The 25,423-nt window shown below is 39.5% G+C and overlaps 1 protein-coding gene across 3 annotated transcripts in view; it reads left to right on the forward strand.

Annotated features, from left to right (window-relative positions):
* Window positions 1-1,371: 1,371 nt before the first annotated feature.
* The window catches only part of APBA1 (amyloid beta precursor protein binding family A member 1), an 88,823-nt gene continuing 64,771 nt past the window's right edge, over window positions 1,372-25,423 (forward strand). For 2 of the 3 annotated variants that reach the window (XM_005532882.3, XM_014261413.2), the window contains exon 1: window positions 1,372-1,487. The gene's annotated coding sequence lies outside the window, so the exon portion shown is untranslated. The remainder of the gene's footprint in view (window positions 1,488-25,423) is intronic. The other variant, XM_088054418.1, reaches the window with a different exon arrangement.

Below are 25,423 nucleotides of genomic sequence, written 5' to 3' on the forward strand. Positions count from 1 at the left end.
AAAGAAAATGATAGAAAAACAGTAATGAATAGAAACAATTAGCATAGGAGGGAAAGAAATGAGGTGTTGCAAAAACAGAGGAAGGGACTTTGGTAGCAGTTGTCTAAAGAATAAATTAGTTGTGTTTCCTTAACTTCTCCATTCTTTTCAACATTTTTTTTTTTTCATAGTCTCATTTTCAAAGTCTTCCTTTGGAGAATACTGTGGCATTTTGGCATTGGGCATTTAAAAATGCAGCTGTGCAATACAAAGTGACTGAACTATATCATAACAGGAGAATAGGTGTTGTTACCAAGAAACAAAAAGTCTCTACTCACCAGAAGGGGAAAACCAAATTTTAAATCCAAACTAATACCAAGTCATCATAGTAATTAGTTAGAAGCCTTAATACATAGATTATTTATGATAGTTTACAGTGGGGTTTGCCTAAACATTTCACAGATGTTTAACATATTCCCTGAAGAGTTAAATTAACAATACTGTCAAAATGTACCAATTTAGGTCGCCAATACTGCATTTTTTCATGAGTTTTTAGGCTTTTTAAAGTCCCCTGGCCTCTTTTAAAATGAAAAACGGATTAGGTATCAATCTGTCTCTGACGAAAAAAAGGTGTATTTATTCTGATAGTTTATTTTCTTTAAATACCATAAAATGCAAAACACTATCTTAAGGAATTTAGGATTTTGTTTGTATGTGTGGAATCACTGAGGCAGTTAAGTGCAGGGAGCAGGGGCTTGGAGATGTGACAAAGTTTACAGCCGGGCTATAGACGCAAGCTAAGGGCCAACGGTGTGTGTGTATGTGAACACGGGAGCAAGTATTTTGGGAAAGAGGCACTGACAAGCTCTTTTTAGCGTGGCAGTAATCCTCCCTGCAGGTTGCGATCGCAATTTGGTTAAGTGTGCTGCACCTCGGTCTTCGCAGCTTCCCCCCAGGTGTGGAGGACGCCCAGGGCCCGCTGGCAGCTGCCATGCGGATGCGGTGCCTCGGCACACCCACCCTCACACCTCCTCGGCGGTGGGAGCCTCCTCCCTCCTCCCACCGAGGCTGCGTGCTCCGTGCCCAGGAAAGGTGAGACGGACAGCTCGGTGTCCTGCAGGGCCTCCCTCGCTCCGAGCTGCCCAGGCACCGGCCGCCGGTCCGGAGAGCTCCGGGTGTGTGAGGGGCCAGGCCCGCGCCGCCCGCAGAGCCTCGGCCGCGCCGGGAGCCCCCGGCAGCTGACGAGCCGCGCCCACGCCCGTCGGGCCCCGCTCCCGCCTGGAGGCAGCGGGAGGGAGGGAGCGGGCGCGCTGACGCGTGAGGGCGGTGCGGCGGGAGGGGCCGGCGCTGGCGGTGCTGGCGGCGGCAGGAGGAGGAGGAGGAGGAGGAGGGGGAAGATGGTGGCCGCGGGAGGAGCGGGCGGCTGCTGGGCTTTCCGCCCTGCGCTGCACCGCCGCCCCCGCCGGAGCCGCCCTGCCTGCTGAGGAGGCGGCGCGGACCCGCACCAGGTGCGGAGTGGTCGCGGCCGGGAGCGGGAGGGGGGTCCAGCCGCGCCCTCGCCGGGGCGCCGGTGTCGGGGAGGCAGCGGGCCCGCGGGTGGGTTCCCGGCGCGGGATGCCGGCCCTGTCCCGCCCGGCGGCTCCTGCCCGCAGCGGGGTGCGGGCGCTGCGGCGGCCCCTGTCCGGCTGCGTGGGCGTGCGCGCATCTCCGAGCCAGCGGGGCAGCTCTGCACCTGCCCCGGGCTGCGGGGAGCGGCGCCAACGCGGCCATGACCGCCTCCATCCCAGCCTCCGGCGGGGCATTGCGTGCTCGCCCTCCGTTTGTTTATTCCATTATTTTATATGGTGGAGGTGGGATGGGTGTAGAATAATGCTGTGTGGAGCCGTGCATACCCCAGTGCACTGGTTTGATGTTTTTTATTTTTTAGGTATTTTTTTTCCGTGCGCACCTTTTCTATGGTGGAAAGGAAAAATGGGGGGGGGCGGGGGGTGGGGTAGGGTGGACGTGTGGGGATTTCGCATCCGGCGATCGAGTGGTCGCTGTCGCAGCAGGACGGTCTCAGCAGCCCGGTCCGTCGGGAGATTCTGCCGGGATCTGCGGCCGCGTCCCGGTTTGCTGCAGGAAGCCCAACGGGGCCTGGATCTCCCCATCCTCCCCGTGGAGCGTGCTCTCCACCCCTGGGCTGGGGGAAAGATGACATCTGCTACCATCACGTTCTGGTTTCGTGAAAAGAAAGGCGTCCTGATTTTCTGGGTTTTTAATTTTTTTAAATTTTATTTTGTTTATTTATTTGTTTATTTGTTTTTTTCAGAGAAGCAATTTGATAACAGTGATTGCCTGAATCACAGTCGTGCTCAGTGCAGCACTAAATCTGCTCTCTGTAAGGATCAGAGTCAGTGGGAGTAGTCTATCAAGACTTGTTTTACTGCCGTCATAAATCTCCTCTTTAAGAGAGATGGGGCTGTGGGTCTAGGATGGAACACTCCATCTTTTTCTTTCTCCTGTTGTAGATTTTTTGGGCTGTGGAACTGCAGTTTAGTGTAGAGAGTGCATTGCAGATCTGGCTGTTTTCATAGCTGCTGAGGAACTAGAAGAGCAATGTTTGCCTGACTCTGCACACATTAAGAGTGAGCTGATGTGGGTGTAGGGTAGATCAGCCATGTAGCGTTTTTCTTGTCTTTGACTTGTGTCACGTTACACCAGCTGACAAGAGTACACCCAAGTGGCTGCAGTTTTGTGTCTGCTCTGCAGCTGTGGCCCATGGGGTCCCAAACAACTTGCTTGCAAAATATTCCAGGCATAGTACTCCAGGTTCTGCTGCATTGCTGTTAAATCTGGACCAGCTGCACCTGCCTTTGCAGCCCATGTTGGGAGCAAGCACATGATGTCTATTCTTCCCAGAAAGTGATGGTGACATAGAATGTGTTTATTCTCTATGTGCAGCCAAACCAAAAGTGAGGTGCGTATTTACCTTTTGTCTCTAATGCTGTGGGGGGAAGGGGCAGGATAGACTGCCCAGAAGTGCTGTTCAGGAGGGAAGGACAACAGTTACTACTGAATTCTGTGCATTTGTGTGTGTTTGTGCAGAAGAATTAAGTGTCCAGTGAATAATAATGGATGATCACAAAAAACTCTGCAGAAGCAGAACATTTGGTATTGTAATGCACCTTAGATGAATGTTGTGGATGTTTAACGAGAGAAATGTAAACCCTAGTGAAAGACAGCGTGCCTTCCTTGGAAAATATCTGAGATTGATATATCAATGAGCTTTTAGGTCAAACTGATTTCGACAAAGTAATGGTGGTTCAAGGTTGGCTGGGTAGTGTAATTAATTTATTTGGACATTTTGGACATTTCTAGTTATAGCTTAAAATGATACTTCTGTTTTACATTAGTGCATTATCTTTACTTTAAGTAGCAAACTTTCTGGCTACTATGCTGTCTTTTAACAGATGCAAGGCCAACCTACTGGAAGGCTGTCAAAAGTATTTACAGATTAGGTCTTCAGTTAAAAAAATACAGGAATGCTGGGAAGGCTATTTGGTACATCTAGATATATAGAAAAGATCGTTTTGGTGTGTTAAGAGGGAGACATACCAAAACTTTTTAGTATAACCCTGTTTGGTTACTTAATATAAAATCCTTTTCACAATTTTCCTGAGTTTTTGATGTAATTCTCAGTCTCTTGTTTATGACAAATTTGTAATTTTGTATCTGTTGGGAAGGGAGTGCATTCTGGTGGGCTTTGTGTGTGTTTGTTTTTTGGTGTTTGTTTGTTTGTTTTATTTTATTTATTTTTATATTTAATAGAATTGCCCTAATGTATTTAAAAACATGGAAGCTACTGCATTAAAAGAGATTTTATGATACTGGATGTGGTGGCATCATGGATGCCAAAGGTGAAAATCTTGCAATCCACCATGGCCTTATTATTTGGGGGCAGGGAAATTTGGTGTGGATTTTTGAAGATATAAAACATTTTATGAATCTGAAAATTTTGGTTACTCTGTGGTAATGTAAGTACTCCATAACACTTTAAAGGGAGTACTAGTAATTTTGAGGCTGAAGTTTGTGTCATCTATCTAAATAGCAAGACAAATGAGAAACCTGAACGCTTTTTGTATGAGATTTGAATGAATTTTAATTCATCCAGGAGCTGGCTTCTGACTTTTTTGATACCTTTTTAAGCTACAGTCATATGCAGTGTTTATGTTCTAAACTTAAAAAGCCTTCAACATGAGGAATTTGCAAGTGCATCTTTGAAATGTAGACAACACTTCTTTTTATAAGCAGTGCTTATTAGCACTAGAGGCAGCAGAAAAATCATGAGGATAAAAAGAAATGGAATCTTCTGTTCAGCTGCTTGTTTTTTATTTTTAACAGGCCTGTGTGGCTAGTCATTTGCAGTGGTTTTCTTGCTTGGCTTTAGATTGTGTCAGTGTGTGGTAATGTGTATGGCATGCAAAATCATGAAAAACATAAGTCTAGAAAACTTGCATTGCCTGGGAAAATAAACACCATGTTGCTACATGTATGTGAGTTCAAGGTTAGTAACCAAAACTAATGGACATGCTAAAAAACAAAAAAAAAGGAATACAATATGAAGTTCAGAGGCTTCACGTAGACAAAATACAGGAAAAATCAAGCTGAGAGCTAAACCTTTTCACTTGTATCTCATGCTCTAGATACTTCAAATTCAGCATTTTTTCCCTTGGCACATAAATTGTCTGTTATTGATCATAGCTGTTCTGGATTTACATAATATTATGAATTAGAAGAATCACCCCTTTTCTCTTAAGATCTAAAAAAAAAATAATTAAAAAATATTAGAGGTGCTTCAGATAGTTTAATACATGTTGTCCATAGGCAGTGCAGCTTGATTAATTAAATCTTTACTTTGAACAAGATCCTATTATCATAGACTTAAGTGAAGCTTTGATGAATGCATTCTTAAATGTATTTTTCTGCTTTCCTAGGAGGTGAAGATTCCTGCTTAATGAGAGTTCTAGCTAGCAACCCTCTGTTCGTTTATCTTTAATAGATTGCCAGTAATACATATTGCATAGGGGTTAAAGGTTTCTGAGAAAACTGTTTCTGAGATTGATTGGTTTTGATTCATAGTAATGATTGATATGCTAAGTCAGCTACTAAGAACAATGTGATACTATTTTTCTGTTTCCCCTGCATGCATCAGTGTTCTTCTGAAAATCTGTATGTTTGTTGCTTTACTGAAGGGGTCTAGGGAAGCATCTTTATTTGCTGCTTTCACATATGCAGGCACGTGATGATCGTGTCTGTCCTAATTCTGAAGAAATAACTACTGAAGCAGTACAATGGGTACTTGACAGCTGTGGATGGCAGAGGACTTAGCTGAAGATACTCCAGAACCATAAGAACATGTGTATCCACACTAAACCCTTTCTGCTAGAAACTATCCATATTGACATGGCAGGAGGAATGAAAGTGCAATTCTATTTCTAGGGAGTTCAGTTTCTGCAGAGATGCTGGTAGGCAGGTGGCATCTCACCTGGTCCATCATGTCTCCTGTGGTGATTTTTGTGTAATTAAAAATACATAGGGAGAAGTTTCCATCACCCATCAGGCTGTGTAAGTAACTGTGTGGATAAGCAGTGAACATCATCGAGGAAACTGAAATAAATATATTAGAAGTATTTAAAACTATATCTAGTCTATGTGAGGTAAACCACATGGAAGCCTCTATTTTTCCTATTGCTTAGCAAAAGGAGGAAATGTTCTTCAAAGTTTAGCCAGTTGATACCAAAAATTCAGAATGTTGAAGTATTTTTTTTTTTTTTAGCCATATACCTTCCCCTTGTGTTGTCCAGCCTGTTCTTGGGCTGTTTGGTCCATCAGATCTTGTTTATAAGCCAGCAGTTAAGAATTACTTGCATCTTTCTTTCTGATTAGCACTTCCATAAATGCTGCTTTCCTTAGGAAGATGGCCACCTTGTCACCTGTCTGAGAAAAATGTGAGCATAGGGAGCAAGAGACTTCATTAAAAGTCTGTGAGTTAGTCACAATAGAGCAACACATCTCTGGAATTTAGGCTGAGTCTTTTTAGTGGTAGTTTCTTTATTCAACTAAATAAACTCTTCTGAACCTTTTTTGCGTATCAGGAACATGCCTACTGAATTTAATTTTCAAACTTTGAACTCCAAAAGATGAACACAGGTCAGAAAACCACCAGAATAGCAGAGCCACGGAGGCTACAGAACTTGCCCATTTTGGCAAAGATCATTTGAGTGGCTTCCCTACACTGACTCACTTTTGCCTTATTTTTTCCATTTTGGGGATGTGTGTCAGGGTGATAAATGTCTTTCTGTATTCTATATTCTTTCTGTGGTTTACGTGTTGGTTCAGTATCTAGTATTTATACGTTTGGTGCCCTATACTGATTTTGTTAAATATTTTTATTTCTCTGCAAGAATTTTCACTTCAGTACATAAGAAAATCATTCCTCTTGTGGTGGTCATTCTGATTTGTTTGGGTTTTTTTTTTTTTAATAAGCATGTTTTCTCCACACTTGGGTGAACAAGAACTTATGGTCTGGGTAAAAGGAAGGGTTTTTTTTAAAAACAGAAGGAGGAGGAAAAAAGAAAGAACATAATAGAAGGTTTTAAACATACATGACTGTGACTTAGTTTTCCTAATAGATGCTTAAGTTTTATTTGTGGATTTTTAAAATTTTATTTATTTTTTCTGGTATGTAAGTTACAGTTCATACCAATAATCTTAGTGTTACCATGTATTTATGTAGTGTCTATTCTGATGGGACTTTAATCATGTTTGAAATCTTGGTCCTTTTGGAAGTCTCAAATGTAACCCTTTACAGTAAATAAAATTAAATTGGGAAAAACATTTTTAAAAGAAGAACTGAGACTAAAAAAGCTCTCACCAAAGTCAGGTGAAGAAGCACAGGGTAAAAGCTCTTGCTCCAGGTTTTTCCCAGGCTAACATCTGCAGAATGCCTAAACTAACACTCCTCAAATCCAAAGAACAGGCAAAACCAGTGGGATTTTTTTATATATTGCTGTCCCAGGTAAACGGTAGGAGGGTGGGTACTACCTCCACTGTTGAAAGAGAAGATTGGTATGTTTTTGTATGGTGTCTATGGGGAGCTGAGGTTTTTTTCCTTCTCTTTTCTTAGCAGCTTTCTCACACCAGCTTTTTTCTGATCACAGAGTAATTTGAATTGGACAGGATCCCTGGATGCCATGTGATCTAAGCTCTGCTCAAATCAAGTGACTGAGACAAGGGCTGCACATACCATGTTTGTAGCTCTTGGCTTAACCAAGGCAGAAAGCTCTGAAGATGGAGTGCTGTGCCTCCCATAGGTGTGAAATACCAGCTTGTGCAGCAGGTTTTGCTAGAGTCCTGGTGGGATTGGATATGACTGCTGGACAGGGACCTTTCCAGCCTGCCCTCCTCATCCTGTGTCGGTGCTGAACAACACACCCTGCAGAAAGCTGCTTGCTTTGCTGCTGGCATTTGGGGCAATGGGAGTGTTGGGGTGAAGGGCACATACCGTATGAGGCTAATGTTGATCTCCTCCTGATGGGTGCTGGTTTTTAAGTCCTTCTTACCACTGCCATTCCCTTAAGAAAGCACTGAAAGACAGGTGTATTTGCTGTTAGCCAATTCAGTGACCTGAAATTAATATTTTTAAAATTGGATTTTTAAGATGGTCAAGATAGAGGAAATTATTGCCCAGAAGTTAAGAAAACTATTTTCTTGGTATGAAATGATTTTGCAGAGGTTTCAAAATTAGAGCACTGTCTTTAAGTAATGGAAGATTTATTTAACAGCATTCCTAGTACCTATGTGCAATGCAATCCCATTTAACTTAATGAGAAAATTTTTCCCAGTAATTCTGTGGTGAGGTGACAGAAATTTGTATTAAATAAGTCAGTGCAAAACCAGCCTTTAGCTTTGTAATTCCATTGCGTTTTTAGTGGACATTTTACATAACATTTCCCCAAACTTGGTGCGTATTTCTGATATTCACAGTTATTATACCTTTAATCACAGAGGGATAAATAAGGATGAACTCGGGCTTCTGCTCTTGCATAACAGTCATCATTCCTTGCTGATAAATGATGAATGTTATCCACTTATGAGGTTGCCACAGCACCATTCAGATTTTGGCATCTTAATTTTATTTTGTAACAATGAGAATGTCCCAAAGTCCTCAAAATCTTCCTCTTGTAGGACCATGCTGCAAGGTGCATGGGAAGGAGATGTTTGAGCTTGATGCCTTCTTGGCAAGGAGATTGGCATTAGCCAGAGGACACAGTGCTGTACTTCATAAAATTGACTCTGCATGAGCTTCAAAGCTTTCCAGGCTTTAGACTTTTAACTGCAATCTCACGATGATTAGTCTGACTGCTTAGCTCTAGTTTAAAGTCATGTCCAAGTAGCAGTTCTAATGTGTTCTGTTTTTGGTGTGGTATCCTTTGGCCCGCACTGATTCTGGAATCAGCAGTTTTAGTTGCAGTTAAAGTCAAGTGTGGACTTGACATCCTCACATATATTTCTATTTCTTTGCCTCAGTAAACTGTAAAGACTGAATGTCTTTGTTTCAGCTTAGGTCAACCTGCTTTTGAATGACAATTTAAAAGCTACATAAGACATTTATATTTTAAGGGTAACACAGGCTTAATGCTTTGATCAACATTACATCAAATGTATTTTGGATTAAAATCAAACTACATTATTAAAAAAAAATGACTAGTATTTCTTGTTAGCTACAGACTTGGTTATTTCTGGGTTTGAAGTCAAGATAACCCAGCCTCTTGAACAAAATTTTTGTCTCAAAGGACGCCAAATAAGTAAGCTGGAAGGAGAAGAGAAGAATATATTGGTTAGGACATGTGTAAGCTGCCTGTGTAGTTCTTTTTTTAGATAAAAAGTAGTCTCAGTAATGTATTGGATGACACTTTGGGTTATATTGATTATCCAGGTGACATGGAGCATCAGCTAATGTCTTCCATTCCTCTGGGTATGACAGTGCCTGTCTCACTCACTCATTAACTATCATTGACCAAGGACAACCAAGCATTTCCTGAAGGAGATCTGGTTCTCTGTCAGACCCTCCTCAGGATTAATTGCCTCCTGATACCAAATAGAAGCAGTTGCATGGTTGCATGAAAAGTACATACTAAAAGAACAATTGCAGCTTGTATACAGTTAACATTCATATGGTCAATTTTCAAAAAAGTAAAAAGGTCCCTACTTCAAAACTGATTGACCTTTGGTGATTCTCTAGGAATTAAAAGTGGAGTGAACAACCATTTTATGGAGCAAAGACAATTTTTCTATGTCACATTGCTGGTGTTCAAATTAATATTTTATTAAAGATACTTTTACTTCAGCCACTTTATCCAGGAAGATAATGACTAGAGGTTCTAATTTTTTTTTTTTAAATGTATTTTTTCCTTGCAGTATGTAGCTGTTGAAACCTGAACAGTTCACGGCTCACTTTTGATCTTCAATATTAAAGTCTTTGTTACGATCTTGAAAGCAGTTGCATCCACAGGCACTGTAGTGCAAGTTCATATATGGACACCAGGCATGATCTGGATAGCAGAATAGCATGAACAGCAGTAAAATAAGAGTTCCTTTTTTACATTAAGAAACAGAACTTCTTCCTTTTTATGTAAAAGAAAGGTTTTTAGCTGCCTGCCCAAGAACCTCATGTTTTCAAACAGCAGTGTGTAAACCAGTCATTTTAGAGCCATTGGTCATTTGAAACACAAAGGGTTGTGTATTCTTTCGTAGATGTCTTACATCTGAAAACCAGAGGGTGAAATTACTAGGAAGGGATTCACAGGTTGGGATAGTCACAGGATCTAACTAATTCAGAGTTTCTTGTGATGAAAGGAAGAGGATCATATTTTTTTCAGTAAGTTAAAATAATTCCAAAATCAATCTGACAGTTTAGTAATCATGAACTGTAAAGACTGAGGGACAGTACACAGGAAATCACGCAACGTTCTGTGTCTCTGTTATTATACTTAGTGTATCAAAAAGTCATGCATACACCTCCCCCCTCCAAAACTAACCTCCTCCAATCCACAGTCACTTTATTTACTCTGCCTGTAGAAGGCTCCCTCTCTCCAGTGTATGACAGAAATCCCATGGCTTCATGGCTTTTTGCAATACCTCAGACAGTTACTACGGTGTATAGTATACAAACCTTAGTGTCCTCCTTGTCTGTGTTAACTTTTCAGATGTAGTGAGGTACTGAAGAGTGGGTGCAGTTCACATAAAACTCACCCCTTCAGGTAGGTTTCTTTGGTCTTCGCCTGTGCGCATTCATGCTCAGATGGGAAGACACTGTTGCCAATTCAAAGTCATCACATCTTCGGAATATGAGGTATTGTACTGTGAAGCTACCTATAATTCTTTGCATTTAGTTTGAGCAGCCTGTAATGCAGGTGGGTTTTAGGGAGGAGGACTGTGGTTGCAGAGAAGAGTTGCTCAGTGTGAAGTAGCAGTCTGTTCTGGAAACATGGAAAACCCTCATGGAAAACCCATCTGTTTTCCACTGGTGCCACCCAATGAGGAGGAGGCCTTGCCCTTTACTTATGTCTGGTCTGCTCAGACATCAGTCAGTAGGAAGTCTGAGTTCATAGTGGGGAAAATGCAGGAAATGGAGGAGTCTAGTTGATTGATTTTTTTTTTATTTTTTTTATTTTTAAAAAAAATTTCAAGATTTTTTTTTCTCAAGGAGGACAAGTTGGGATGTTGAAAGTGCAAAAAATATCAGTCACCTTCTCTGGCAGTGTCCAGGGAGCTTGAGGCTGGTGACAGAAGCAGATTATTTAGGGAAAAAGCCTTCAGACTTGACTGAGACTTTCTGTCATGTATAGTTCACGTTTACCTGGTCAAACTTCCTGAAGCCTTGCAAGAACTGTGGATTTCAAGATCAAATCCAAATTTTAGCATTATTTTTGACTAAAGTTACTGGTACAGTGGTGACCACTTTGGTAGGGAAGTGATTATCAACATAGATTTTTCATCCCATCACTGCTCTTAGAAGCTACATCCTATTTGGAGGAGAGGAGTGGGGAAGAGATTTCTGTAACTGGAGCATCCATAGGGTGCGATGACAGAGCCTGTTGGTGTGTCGTTACTTGCTGTAACCAAGGCAGTGCCAAATATGTAACAAGGACTTAGAATACAATGTAAAAAGCACCTGCTGATGTGCCTGAATTACATATTGAGACTGCTGTAATTTCTGAAGTCTGTTCATTCTTGCACACTTGTTTATTAAATGAATTTTTTGAAGACACCTGAAGATCCAGTGACCACAGCTGTTTTAAATCAACATTCATGCAATAGGAATTTTTTTAACCAATAGGAAGGAATCTCCCAAAAGGTCTCGCAAAAGGACATGCATTCATTATCCAAAGAGCAAATCTTCTGGCTGCAGTCCTGCCAAAAGAGAAGATGTATGGACCAACATATTAAGCTTCAGGGGTATAAATCTGGAAGCTGTTTTCTGCTGTGGAGAGACTAAAGCATTAGAAGTCTGCGCTTTTCTTCTGTTGCTCATCAACTGAGATAGGCTTTCCCCACAGGCAATAGTTTCTGAGTTCCGTTGTAGTGGCTCCCAGGTCTGCTCTTGCTGATGGTTATAGCCTACCAAGTAAGCACTGATACTGGGAACTGATGAGATTTTTGACACTTTAAGTTGTGAGGAGGCACTTAAGTGTCAGAAGCAAACATGGAGTGAAAATACACTAATTTTGATATGCATTTTATGCTATTGCAGCAGTATTATTGCAGATTTTAACCTGGGGACTCGGGGTGCATGGTAGCAGTGCCTTCTTTTTTGTTACCAGAATTATCTTTATGATCACAGATTGTTCAGTCTCAGACCCAGGTACCTCAGAGGAAATCTATGCTAGTTATAGTTTTATTTTTCCTGTCCCTAAGTGTAGCATGTAAAAATTGAATTCCTCCTCCTGAGGCATAGTATTGTCACCATTCAGCTCCATCTGCATGGCACTTGTGACGAGTGGAATGTAATCTCATGTATATACTGTATTTTGCATCTGGTGTGTTTTGTTTATGTGTATAGCTTTGCTGTAGGTACTTTGTATTGTACGTGCCTTTGAATTGTATGTGGTGGAGATTTAATAATCCTCCTTTTACTCTTCTCTCCCATCTGTATCTGATTTCTAAGTAACGTCATAATGTTTTCTATTTGTTCTTTGTCCGGAGATTAATTCTTCTGGCTCTAAATGTAGCCCTGTTTATGACTTCACAGTACGTATGGTATATTTCCCAAGAAGAAACAATAATGTAATATATGGACAGATTTATATATGCAAGGGATCAAGGATAGAAAAAAGCCTTTGCAAAGGATCCGGTGAACCTATGTTGGAGGTTTGGGGAGAGAATTGCATTTAATCTAAAAACATATTTTTCAGTAAAAAACACCACATTTAGCTCTTGCAAATTATTGGACAGTCATAGACAGGGTTAGTTGCAATACCTTATTGCTTAAAAATTGACAGATGCTTGACCATTCTGAACATGGAAACATCTTGGCAGTCCACAGTTTGTAGCCACTGGCCCAGAGCATCTAAATAAATCTTTGTCGTGGAATGCTGAAGACTTTGCAGTGGGTGGTGACGATTATGCATAGCTCTGATGTATCAGACTCAGGGAAAGTCTTTTTTTTTTTCTGTGGCCTTGTGAATTTATGGTCAAAGAAAGACATTTTTCTCAGTTTTACATTTACCTCTTTTATTAATACTAAATATATTGTTGGGATGCTATCTCTGTGTACATGAATAAGATGGCATTTGGTTTTCTTCTGCCTTGCTAATAAAGGTGCTTAGTGAGTTACAGGAACAGAAGACTTCGTTGTGTCTGGCATGGACAGTTTCACTTGTTCTTGTCTGCATATTAAGTGCATGGCACTTCTGTAGTCTGATCAGCAAATGCACTTACACTGTTTTTGCTGCTGTGATTCTACACTGCTTTAGGTGAGGGTTTGCATGGTTTATTCAATTTATTAAGAACAAATGCATTCCTGGATTCTTTCCCTGTTTTACCTGGTAAACCTTACACTGTCAGAGAAACAACTGCTGTAATTTTGGGCAGAAAGTAGGTAATTAGACTACCCTGTAAAATTGGTATTTTGTTTCTAAATTAAAGAAGCTTTTTATTTTTTTCTTTTTTTCTTTTTTTTTTTTTTTTTTTCCAATTCTTTACATTTGAGGCATGAAGGAAGTCCAAGGTTTTTAATGACTCTTGTATGGAAAAGGTTTCACTGCAAATATTTTTACCTGTTGAAGAGAGAGAACAAGGAGTATAGGAACTGATTTAAGAGTAGTGTTAGAATCTTGATAGCAAGTTTCTAGTGTTGAATTGTGGCTTGCTATTGAAGCACTTTGCTTTAAATGCACTTATAAACTTTTGAATTCTGCCTAAGTTTTATGCATTTTGTGTCTGAGATTGCTTGTCTTATACAAATGACACAAAGATGTTCACAGGGCAGCAATGATGCTTAATAATTTGAGAGGAACAAAATGTTACCTCCCTTTTGTTAATAAAGAGGAATGATCTTACCTTGTAACCAAAAAAAACCCTGGTAGAAACAGTATGAAACAAAGCTATGTAAAGTAAGGAGGATTTAACCATGAATGATGTGGTGAGATAGGGAAAGAACTAAGCGCTGGGAAGAAACATCTCAACACTGATGTCTACCAGATTGTGAAATAATCTCCCAGGGAGCGAGAGAAGATACGGTTTGGGAGGAGTGAATGCTCAGTGGTGCAGGGACTTCAGCAAAACTGTAGAGAGCAATCCTCAGTTTGAACAATCTCTTTCAAAGGAATTTTTCACGTTTTGCATTTTACAATCCAGGATGAATTTATCCTTGAAACTGATTTAGGCAAATTTTCTTTTATTCTTTTGTCACTAGATATAGTTTTCTGGTGTTTTCTTTCATGAGAACAACAATATGATGATGTGGTAAGTTATTTTGAACTTCAGTTTTGTCCTTGAAGCAGCATTCCATGACTCTTTCACTTGTCAACTTCTTTAGGGAAATATTTAAAGTGTAAGTAATACACAGTAAATTCTGGGAGTGTACCGTATCTGTTTGGTCTTGCAAAGGAAGATCAGGTGATTGTGGTGTAATTGTATATGGTTATGCTTTGTAGCAATTTCTTAGATTCCTCTGCAGTTGATTGGAATGTTTTTAGCAAGGATCCCCTGTACCAAAGTGTCTATCTTTGATACAATTTCAAACATTACTACCACAATTTTTGCCACTTGCCTTTCCTCCTTCAAAAACACAGGGGAAATAAAAGCTGTAGAAAAATCAATTTTCATATGTAAGGACCAGATAGCTTCACAGTGAGTGGCAGAAGGAGTGCAATCAAGTGCTGGGTAAAAAGAGATTAGACAAAAATAGTAAAAATTGGGCAAACACCCTCAATGAAATAATGGCCAAAATGGGAAGATGTTTAGTTTTTTGGTTTTTTTTTTTAAGTGGTAAAACAGAGATGGTTTCAGAGTTAAATGTGTTGGAAAAAATAATTGTAGATGTTGTGAGAAACTGTAATAGTAATGGTGAATTAGCAGAAACACTGCTAGGGAATAGGTTTGGAAAATTCTTTATAGGATTTGGGAGTTAATATAGTTGAACAAAAACTCTTTTAGCTCCCGATTATTAGATTTTCTTTTCAGAAAGAATGTAATTTCTAGCTAAAGTATCTTTGATTGCCACAGCTGCCTATTGAAAGAAGGTACTGTGTGTTGGTGAAGTTGAAAGGTGAAGGTCAAAGGTTTGAAGAGGCGAAGTAGATACTTTGCTTGCAAGATGCTTTGAACTGTTTCAGAGCATTCCTCGTGCTTCCCCATTGGAGGTTCAAACAGTGCCACTGTAGCCCTGAGGATTCTTATTGTCACTTCCCTACAAATCTTATTTCCCATGCTCTTAAAATCTGACATTGTAGGAAATGTTTATTAGTAGTGGAAGAATTACTAACATTATTTCTGTAGACTCGTGCTGTTTCTGTAATCATGCTGACTTTAATTTTACACATTACCCATCACTGTAATACCTTCAGCATTCAAAGCAGGCAGTACTGCCTGTTGCACAACCACAACTTGCAGCACACCAAAAGGCAACAGTTGGGCATCAAGGCTGTCTCCACCACGTGTGTGCTGAAGCTTTGATTGCACATGGTGTGACTGCACTTGTATGAAACTAGTGTTGTGGGTTCAGTGTGACTCAGAATTGAGGAAATCACTGTATGGCATGTCAGTGAATTAGCTGATTCCTTGGAAGTATTTTGCTTGCAAGTATTGTGTAGTCTAAGAGGTTGAACATTTTGTTTCTTCTTCCCTTATCCCTCCCTGCTTTTCCAACAAAGAGGGTTTTGAGTCAGAGCTGAAAAACTACAGTTTTCAATAAAGCACCTTTTATAACATGTATGCAGCAGTTACTGAATAATTTTATATTTTTAAGATCTTTTCCCTGCTTTTGAAATCTGTATGAAATCCATTTATTTGACAGACCTGTCTAAGTCTTGAAAATTGGAACAGTGGTGAAGTAGCATGCAGAAAGTTGTGTGGTCCCCATAGCTGTGTGCCTGTGTGGGTTTCTGACTCTGGTGGGGTGCCCCAAGAGACCTGCTGCAGCTCTGATTTCTGATGGGAAGCCTGGTCAGTGAAAACGAGAAGTTACCTGCTGTCCTGGTGACCTGCCTGCCAGCTGTGGTTTATGACTGCTCTACTTCTGCCCTGATGTGTGAGGCATTTGAAGGCACACCAGAAAATCTGCCTGGAGCTGTCAGCTTTTGGGTTTGGTTCTAAGTTTGACAGTAAGTCGCTGATGTCCTTGCCACATATGTAACCCAGATCAGAAGTCATTGAGAGAGTGGTGAAATGGTTGGGCAGCTCAAGTGCAGAGTTTGTGACTTCAACCAGCATACCAGTAACGTTAGCTTTATTTTTCAGTAAATACAGAACATGAAATTAAACAACTTCTGCCTGATGCCTGGAGCTTGTTATTAAGGGATTTTCCAGTCGTCCATGACTTCTGGATTCACTAAAGCTTGTGCAGAGGTTTAACTTGAATGTGTATTATTTGACCTGAAAATTACCTTTTTGTTTCCTTTCTGTGTAAAGCAACAATAAAAAGCAATTGAGGTGACATTGCTGCTTCAGTGTTGAGGGAGTAAGGATAGAAGTAATGAAGTGATAATCCTTTCTGTGTGGGAGATGACCTTTTTAATTTAAAGTAGCACTCAGTTTATTTTGATAGTAGTTGAAACATTGCATGCTTCTGTTTTACATTTTCACTAACTGCTTGCTCTTGAATAGCTGGTAGTAAAGCTCTGTAAAGCCTTTTTCTGAGTAGTGAATAGGCTAGCTGAGCATGGCATTGTGGAAGCCTTGGATAACAGCTGAGGCTATGCTTTTGAGCCTCAACATACAAAATCTCTGAGATGGAAATTAGTGAGAGTGAAAGGTATTATCAACAGAATATTTTCAGAGCTTAGCTATATCTTACCTAAATAAGATTTTTCTTTTCCTGGGGATCTCAGGATTGCAAATCCTTAGGTATTTGAAAAAGTAGGCAATAGAAATGTCTGAGCCTTAAAGATTTTTTGGCTTAGCAGGTCTCACTGATCTGCTTCTGATGCTGTTTTAGCCTTCACGTTTTTCAGATTTTGCACTGCCTACGTGTGTAGTTTTGAGCTTCGTTAAAAGTGTTAGTGAACTCTCTTCACAGAGTAGGTAGACAAAACAATTCATTTTCTAGCATGATACCGTGGACAATTGTTACAGGCATAAAAGAATAAACAACAGTGGACTGAAGAGAGAAAACAAGAAGGATGGGACTTCATAACCTGAAGCTGTGATTAGACAATTAACCCTGATATGCAGGTTTTAGACCAAAACTTCTAAAAATGTCAGACCTTGTGACCAGTCTAAAAATGTCCGTCTTGTGACCATTTTGGGTCCATCTTGGGTGTAGCCCTGGCCAGGCTCCTGTGCTGCCCAAGGCCTTTAAGGCCTTTCAATAAATACCTATTTTATTCTTAACTCTGTCTAGCATCTGTTCAAAGTCAGCCTTCTCAAGGCATGATTTCTACCTAAACAAGCCAAGTCCCAAATAGTGATTTTTCCCTGCTCCAGGAATCTAGAAGCAGCAACGTTTTTAACAAGGAGAAAACAGTTCAGAGGCATCTGATTTAAATCTCAGTAGCTTTGCTCTAATCCTGCCATTAGCACAAAACGGTATTCAATTTTGTGGATTTACTTTTATTTAGAATTAACTGGAGGTCCCTCCCTCCTTACTGTGTAATCCATATGTTTGCTACTTACACTGTCAAAGGCTTACTTGGAAACTGAGCTGAGGTGGCACAGAGGTGTTGTGGACACCTTGGGAGAATATGCCCTTATTCTGTTTGAAAGCAATTTTGCCATACAAGTTCCACAATGCTCTTTGGGTTGGTGGGGTTTTTTGTTTTGTGGTTTTTTGGTTTTTTTTTTCTGCTTGTTTTGTTGCTGTTGTTTTTTATATTTCTCTCAAGAAAGAAATCTGTGTAAATAACTCTTTTCTCCCCCTCTCCTCCTACGTGAGCTGCACATAGACCATACTCTTCTTATGCTTGCACTGTCCTAACATCAGAATGGCTTGGTTGATTTATGATTTTTTCAAATTTTTGTTGAGCTCAAAAATGAAGGAACATTGAAAAAATTTGTACACTTGTTTGTAGGTGGAGAAAAATACACCCAAAGAAATCTGTGGGAGAACAGACATGGTGAATAAGTAGACTGTTTCCTAAATAGTGCTCTTAACAAATTTTTTTTTTTTAGGCAAAATGGCAAAACGACATTACTACTCTTCTATCTCTTCTCTTCTTGTTGGTAGCTTTGATTCTGTTCTTGTTGTAGGAATTTACTTAGTTAGTTTCTTTACATTTATCTTTTTAATTAAAAAAATTAGAGCAGTATATTAAAACCAACTAACCAAACAAAACCCACCACAAACAAAACCCCCCCAAAACTGCAGAAGCTAGTAAATGTGGACTCTGAGCAGCTGAGATTAAGGTGCTGAGCTGACCACCTTAATTTTCTGTTAATAAGGTAATTTTTTACTGTGAGCAGTTAAAAGTTGTTCTCCTCTAATGTGGAAGACATTAGGCTTCCCTCAGGCTTAAGAAGCTTGTGGAAATTTAAAAAAAAAAATATTTCTTATCCAGATTGTATTTGTGGGAATGTAGATAGATTGAAAAAAATTCCTAAAACAATAATCATATAATAGTTTCCATATAAAAGTCTGAGGTGTTTAAAATTGTATGTCTTTAACACTATGGATGTATTTTTAGAGGATGCAGAAACTTTCAAAAGCTTTTAATTACTATTTTGTTTGTTTACTTTTAAGTTTCAACACAATTTAGTCAGTGTTTGGGGCATTAGTAAGAATCATGACTCTACACTACCTTGTGCAGAATTCATCAGGTGTTTGTCCACTGGGACAGAATGTATAGGGTAGTACAAAAGTCAGCAATGAAATCCTGCGTGTACTTTTGGGATTAAAGAGGCACTTTCATTCAGCCTTATTTTCTGGCTATCTTTTTAGCTTCTCCTGGGAGGTAATAGGTGTATGGGAAAATGATCTTTCAGTGAAGTGACACTGCTGCATTTCTGTACTTGAGTTGTGCTCTTGTACAGTTCCTCCTATGCTTTGTCTTTTGCTTTCTGTCATAGCTTGCCCCTAATTTATGGCCTTTTCAGAACTCAGAAAATTTCAATAGGCAGGTTGCAAAATTTAGAAGAAATCACCCCTGGAGTAGAGCCAAACAGGAACATAATTTATTAAAGAAGTGATTACTAAGTAGATGGATTCTGTACACAGGGAAGGTGAACTTTTGGGTAGTATGATGTTTGGAACACAGAATGTCATGAAATGGACCTGCAGTTGAAAATGTTTCAACAGGCAAACCAATGTCTTACTATGTATGAAGACCATATGGCCTGCCTCCTCCTTTACTCTGGCATCAGCACCTGGCAAGAGAAGGTGGGATGGATCCCTGCCACACTGGTGTAGAACTGTGTCAGCCCAAGTGCTTCAAAATCTAAAGCTTTTTCAGTATCTTAAATAATTCAAAGCAGCAGGCTGTCTGTCTGGACTTCTCACTTTCACAATACAGTTAGTTTGTGTTTGGAGATGAGCGAAAGTGAAGTTACGAAACCTGACACAAGAGTGGCTAGCACAGTATAGACAGGAAAGTGCTGCTGTGGGGCAGAACTTCCCCATAGAGACCCACATAGAGGATCTGTGAGTTTGGTCCAAAGCCAGGACTGGTGAAATGAAGGCTGGCACTGGGGATCATTGTGATGCACTAAATACGGCCATGGGACTGTGATTCCTCCCATGCTTTAGAGGAGAACACTCATAATAAAATTATAGAAAGAAACAAGGAGCCTGATTTTTGTAAGATTCATAAGGATTTAATATGTCTACTGTTCCTATACTGGTCTGTTGCTTTCTTGTCCACTTCCCATATCTTTACTAGACCTCTCCTTAGAAAGCCAGGAAGTTGGTCATGAAGGAGAAGAGGGTGTGGATGGGGCGACACCAAAGACCTGCTGAGCTGTGGGCCTGGTCATGCTACATGTGGATCAGCCTGCCAGCTGCTGCTGGAGCTCATTCTTTACCTGCTGGGACAAGGGTCTGGGATTGCTTCTGAAGCTTTAAGAAAGTCCATTATATTTGAGACTATTTTATTATTTATTTATAAAATAAATTAAAAATTGGCCAGTGGCTAAAAAAGTTAAGTATGAGAAGTAAACAGATGTTTAATCACTTAAAACTATTGTTTGTGGATTAGCAAAAGAGCCTACCTTCCAGCCTCTTTAGTTACAGGGTGTTTTTTTCCACAGTAATGTTATTTGTAGGTTGTAATCTTATGAGCTTGAGTGGCTCTTTGTTTTCTTTTTGGTAAACAGTAAGAGAAAATCAGGGACAGAATATCTTAAATCTTTAATGAAGACTTTATTATGCCTGCATCTTTGTTGGAGTGATATCAAATTGAATTAAAACATTATGCATACTTCACATATATAATTGGCTCTCCATAAAGCTGCTTATGAACAGATAATTGTTTTATTGTTTATGCTTTATAAGTACATTCTTGCTTATGGTTTTGGTGACTTGGTATTTGCATTCTCCATAAATCTTTAAAGAGCTGATGCTCTATGAAGTACAGAATTTCAATTACGTTTCTAAAAACAGAATTTAAATGTTTTGATGTTAAAAAGTATATATTTTTATAGTTCTCCATAAGCTAAATGTCAGACCATGATTACTTCATTTTGCTTTTTTTACTTTTTTCTTTCTGCCTGAGATTTGTGATTAATTGAATAAAATATAACTGAAGGGGATTATTAAAATTCTTAGAGGACTGTTTTTAGTTTCAGCACTTGTCATTTTGCAGTTGCAGTCATCTTTCATAAAAAGGTCATGCAGCTGGTAGTATTATTTTTATTTGCACGAACAATGTTTTTACAAGTGAATGAGCTCCTCAAGAGAGTAGTTTCAGTTACTTTAGAAGAAAGAAGAACTTTTTGATAACCAGACCTCTTCTTTTTTCAACTGTTTTCTTGACATTTTTTAATAAATATTTGAAATAATTTTGAATCCTTGCTATCATTATCATTATTGTGGACTACTGCTGTAGTGGCAAATAATGGAAAATAATGCGCTATAGAAAGGAAAACTCATCAGTTAGAAATAAATTTTCAAGACAGTAGGCTGATTTAGTGTATAACCTTTTCACTGTGAGAAAGTAGAATTTAGGCCATCAAAATTGATATATTAGCATGTCTTAATGGAAAGGGCTGGCTTTTTAATTTCTGTTTTGTATTTTGTTTTCTGTCCTGGATATTATTTTCTGAATTGACAGATGATTGACAGACAAAGTATTCCTTGTCATGACTGAATCAAGAGCTTTCCATTAAAAGCTGGTTAAAGATGTTAAAATTAATCTAATTGTAGTGAGTTGTTTTTCTTCCCCTTCTAAAGATTTTAAAGATAGGGTTTTATTTTACCAATATATGATTTTATTATTCTGTTGACATCTACTTTTTAAATTTTACTTCCAGAGGGAGAATTATTCAAAGATTGTGATTGATTTTGATGATTGATTTATTTTTTTTTTTTTACATATTTTTAGGTTTTTTTTTCCTCTGGCAAAGGTGAGCTACAAAGGTATCTTCTTACTATGAGTTGAGTAAACTTTAGTTTTGGTGATAATTAAGGTTAATATTTTGCTTCATGGTACGCCCCTGGTCTAAATTTATTTATTTATTTATTAGTTTGAGTGGCAGCGGTCTGGGTGGATTCCATGTTGCAATTCCTTTTGAGATTCATTGTAATCTCAGCTGTAAGATTTAGTATACAAGCCACAGAGAGGAATCTTGTTACTGAGGTGGAAACCTGCATCAAGGTGGAATTTTCATGATTTTGACAGTAGTACTTAACATTTTCATCAGAGATTTGAAAACTAGAGTGGAGAGGCAGTAGTCTTGAAGGGGATCCACCAGGGTGTAGGAGGACAAGAAAACAACTACAGTGAGTGTTCAGAGAGGATGGGAGGTGCCCTTCAGGAGGTGCCAAAGCACGGTACATGGAATTGTAGGGAGGGAGCAGGTGGCTAAGTAGCAGGACTGCCAAAACCTCTGGGGGGGTTGCAGCTAATGCAAAGTGGACTGGCTATGAGGTATTGTTACTGAAGGGAGGTGCTGTTCTGAGAAGAGGAATGTAACCTTAGGACAGGTGCAAAGGATGCTCAGTATGGGCTCAGGTGGTGTATCCTGTTTGACATGCTGTGCTGGAGAGAGCTGGTGAAAGTCTCTAGAGGACAGACTGAGTGCAGAAGGAATTCCCACTATTAAGTCGGGATTGCTTAGGCCAAAGAAGGGATGATGTATACAAAACACTGAAAATATCTGCAGGGAAGAAAGAGGCAGCAGGCAACGTGTTCTTGGTTTTGCAGGACTGGATATAGCTAACTAGCTTGAACTGAGATGGTGAAGAGTCAGATGGGAGCCTGGGAAAACTGCCAGCAGTAAGAATATGAAAACACTCAAATCTGACTAAGTAGCCATGGGTAAATAAACATATCACAAATATCGTTATCACTGATGTTGACTTCAGGGACAGGCACACTGATACGGTTCTGTCAGATGACATCTCAAGATACGGCTCAGTGATTGCTTAGTTTTTGGTATGCTGTTTCAGAACTGCAGCTTGATTTGTTTTGTAGGCACGAGGGTAAAATCAATCCATTTGGAAACACCTCCTATTTTTTTTTTTTTTTTTTCCCCATCCCCCAAACTTGGTATTGTCTACTTTTCTTTTTTGTTCTCCAAGCAGTATTCTTACTGGTTACTGCCAGACCAGTTTGGAAGAAGAGACCTCAAAAATAAATAAAGCATTAATTTTTAATGAAACTGCTGATGAGATAATGGGAAAATACATTGACTTTTTCTTCTGAAAAGAGCACAAACTGAATTTGGCAGTTGCCAAGTTGACCAGGCAGTTGTATGTGTTGGGCTGACATTGCTCATGTAGCTCTGGACTCATTGTAGATTGTGAGGGCCACCTATGCCCTGGGGATGCCCTTGGATCACCAGCCAAGAAGGCAATGGAGGGGATTGTCCTGCTCTGCTCTGCCCAGGTGGAACAGGCTCCCTAGGGGAGTGGTCACATCACCGAACCTGACAGAGTTCCAGAAGCATTTGAACAATGGTCTCAGGCACATGGTGTGACTCTTGGGATACCCTGTGTGGGGCCAGGAGTTGGACCCTATGATTCTGAAGAGTCCCTTCTAATTCAGCATATTCTGTGATTATATGGTTTTATTTCTTGCCTGATCAGGATTTCTAAAGGGGTTAGAATTAATTTTGGTTTAGTAGTAATAGAAGATGGTTTAGTAGACAAAGAATAGCCAGACATAGGGATTTGAGATTCTTTTGAAACTTCCGAGCAATAGAATTGTTTTAATACATGAAGTGGTACTCCCAAGTGTTCACAGAAAAAGTGCCTCCTTCATAATACTCATACAGTTTTATGACCAGCTTTATAGTTTTTTACTCCATCCATTATTTTTCCATTTTTACTGATTAGATTTCATATGTAATCTGTAGGAGATAAAATAAGAACCATGTAGAAAAGACCAGTGGCTTTGTCATATACTAATATTTGAGAAAATACCAATGGCTTAGTCAAAGTTGTAACGAGTGACTTCCAATATGTAATTTAGATGTTGAGATGAAATGTTATGACATACCCATCAGGTATGTAAAGGGGGTCTGTTTACAGTTCCTGGTTTTAAGAGAGAGCTGTGAACACAATGTAATGGCTGTTTGTTTAGTGGTGGTTTAAACATGTTAATTTGTGTTAATTCTCTATTGAATACTACCTGTCTCCCACATTAGTCAACAATTGTAACACTTCTGAGCACACTCTACAGAGATAATGTAGGGGAAGTCGAAGGAATATGGCCTTCTTGCTTTTCAAGTAGATGTGAAATCCCAGGAAGCTCAGGTTGACTGATCCTCTCTGTCAGACTCTGAAGTCTCTGCACTTGACTATATATGTTAAATATTTCCACCTAACATGCATCCTGTGTGGTTGATAGTCTGAGAAGCTTTGACTTATGATGGAGCATGAATTGAATTAGAACAAATATACACTGTGGGTTCTGATTATGGATTCTTTCCTGCAACTTTCCTTTTTTTTTCCTTTGAATGCAAGTTCTGTGATGCAATTTAAAAGGAACGTGGATATTTTCAAATTAATAAAGTCAAAGCCACAACTCAAGCCTACAGTAATGAGTTCTGCAGGCTGATGTTGCTGTTGCTCAGTTTTCCTGAGTGTTTGTCTCTAAAATGAGCTCTGCTCTATCTTCCTGCTTACTGAGTCATTCTACATTAGGGATAATGTCCAACATAATTCCCAGAGGAAGTGAAGAAATTTGAAGGAGATTGGTTTAGTGCAAAGTACTGTCCTATATCTAAGTAATTGAGAATAGCAATATAATTTGATTCATGTCACAAATAGCATGCTGGGCCTGAGAGAGCAGAAATGGAAATTGGTTTTGCAGGGAGAGTGAACTGCAACATGTTGGGTACTAATATAATACACAAATCCATTCTGCTCTGATTCTTACACTATGCCTCTCTGTAGTATTACATGGGGTCTCAGTGTAAACAAATGGGTAATGTAACCAGTCTGTCTCAGCATTTCTGTTTGTTGAATTTCCACCCAGATTGTACCTTGGCACAGCTGGCTGCCTGGTGTGGTATAATGTTTGTAGGGTTTTCAGAGGGAACAGTATAATTAAATTTATGAAAGGCTTCAAATTGGTATTAAGTTTCTTTTAGAGTACAAAAGCAAAACAATAACATGTTAAATTGCACAAAGAAAATGAGTGCTAAAAATAAGCAATCAGGAATTATTCTTGTTCAAGACTTGGATTACACAGACTGATAGAGCCTTCAGTGCTAAATATATATAGCTATTTCCCCTTGACTAACATGTAGTAGAGTGTATTCTCTGCCCTTGTCCATGAAGATGTGTTTACAGCATTTAAAACGGAGGCCTAGTTCTTAAGCAGTAAATTCCAAGATGCACTAGTCTAGAGGGCATCAGAGGTATTTTAAGATATGCAAACAACAAGGCAAAACAATTAAATCTGTGCAGGTAGGTTTTTTTATTCCTTGGAGTTATATCTTTACCATGATCTGCCCTTATGGGTCTTTATAGGCTTTTATTAATTCTTTTGCAAATTCTGTGCTTCTCTTGCCTAGTAACCTTTAGCTGAAATTTTAATTTTGATCTTTGGGGTTTTGTGTTCAATGCTGAATTTGTGCATAAAATACAGAACAGAATGGTAAAACATTGCATTCAGATAAATAGTCCTCAGTGTATTTCTTATATGAGAGAAGAGGAGGAGAAAAACAAGGAACTTTCCCAGCATTTTTCACAGTGTTGTGTTAAAGCTGCTTCACACTGAAAGTATTGGAGACTAAACCCCAGGTATTAAAGTACCTTTTGGTCTCCAGGACACTGAAAAGTGTGTTGTGAAAGTGTACTTAAAATTAGCTGAAAACCCCCAACTCATTTTTGCTAGTGTGTTTTTATTTGCCTTGTGTAGAGATAGATGCCGTACACTGTAAGGTTCATAGCTTGTTGGACTCTTGGATCAAAGGAAGGACTACAGGAGCAGATCCATCCGTATATATGTGCAGATTCACTTGTTTGTAGCAGGGGCTGCAGGGTTTACTTGCATGTCTGATGTCGCTGGGGAATTTGTAGATTGAGGTTATTTTGTCACTCAGCTTCATTTGAGAAATGTGAAACGGGTGGACTTTCCCA

The sequence above is a fragment of the Pseudopodoces humilis genome, chromosome 4, assembly GCF_049639895.1.
Source record: "Pseudopodoces humilis isolate 2021_Gansu_Grassland_sample_001 chromosome 4, ASM4963989v1, whole genome shotgun sequence".
Classification (NCBI taxonomy): Eukaryota; Metazoa; Chordata; class Aves; order Passeriformes; family Paridae; genus Pseudopodoces; species Pseudopodoces humilis.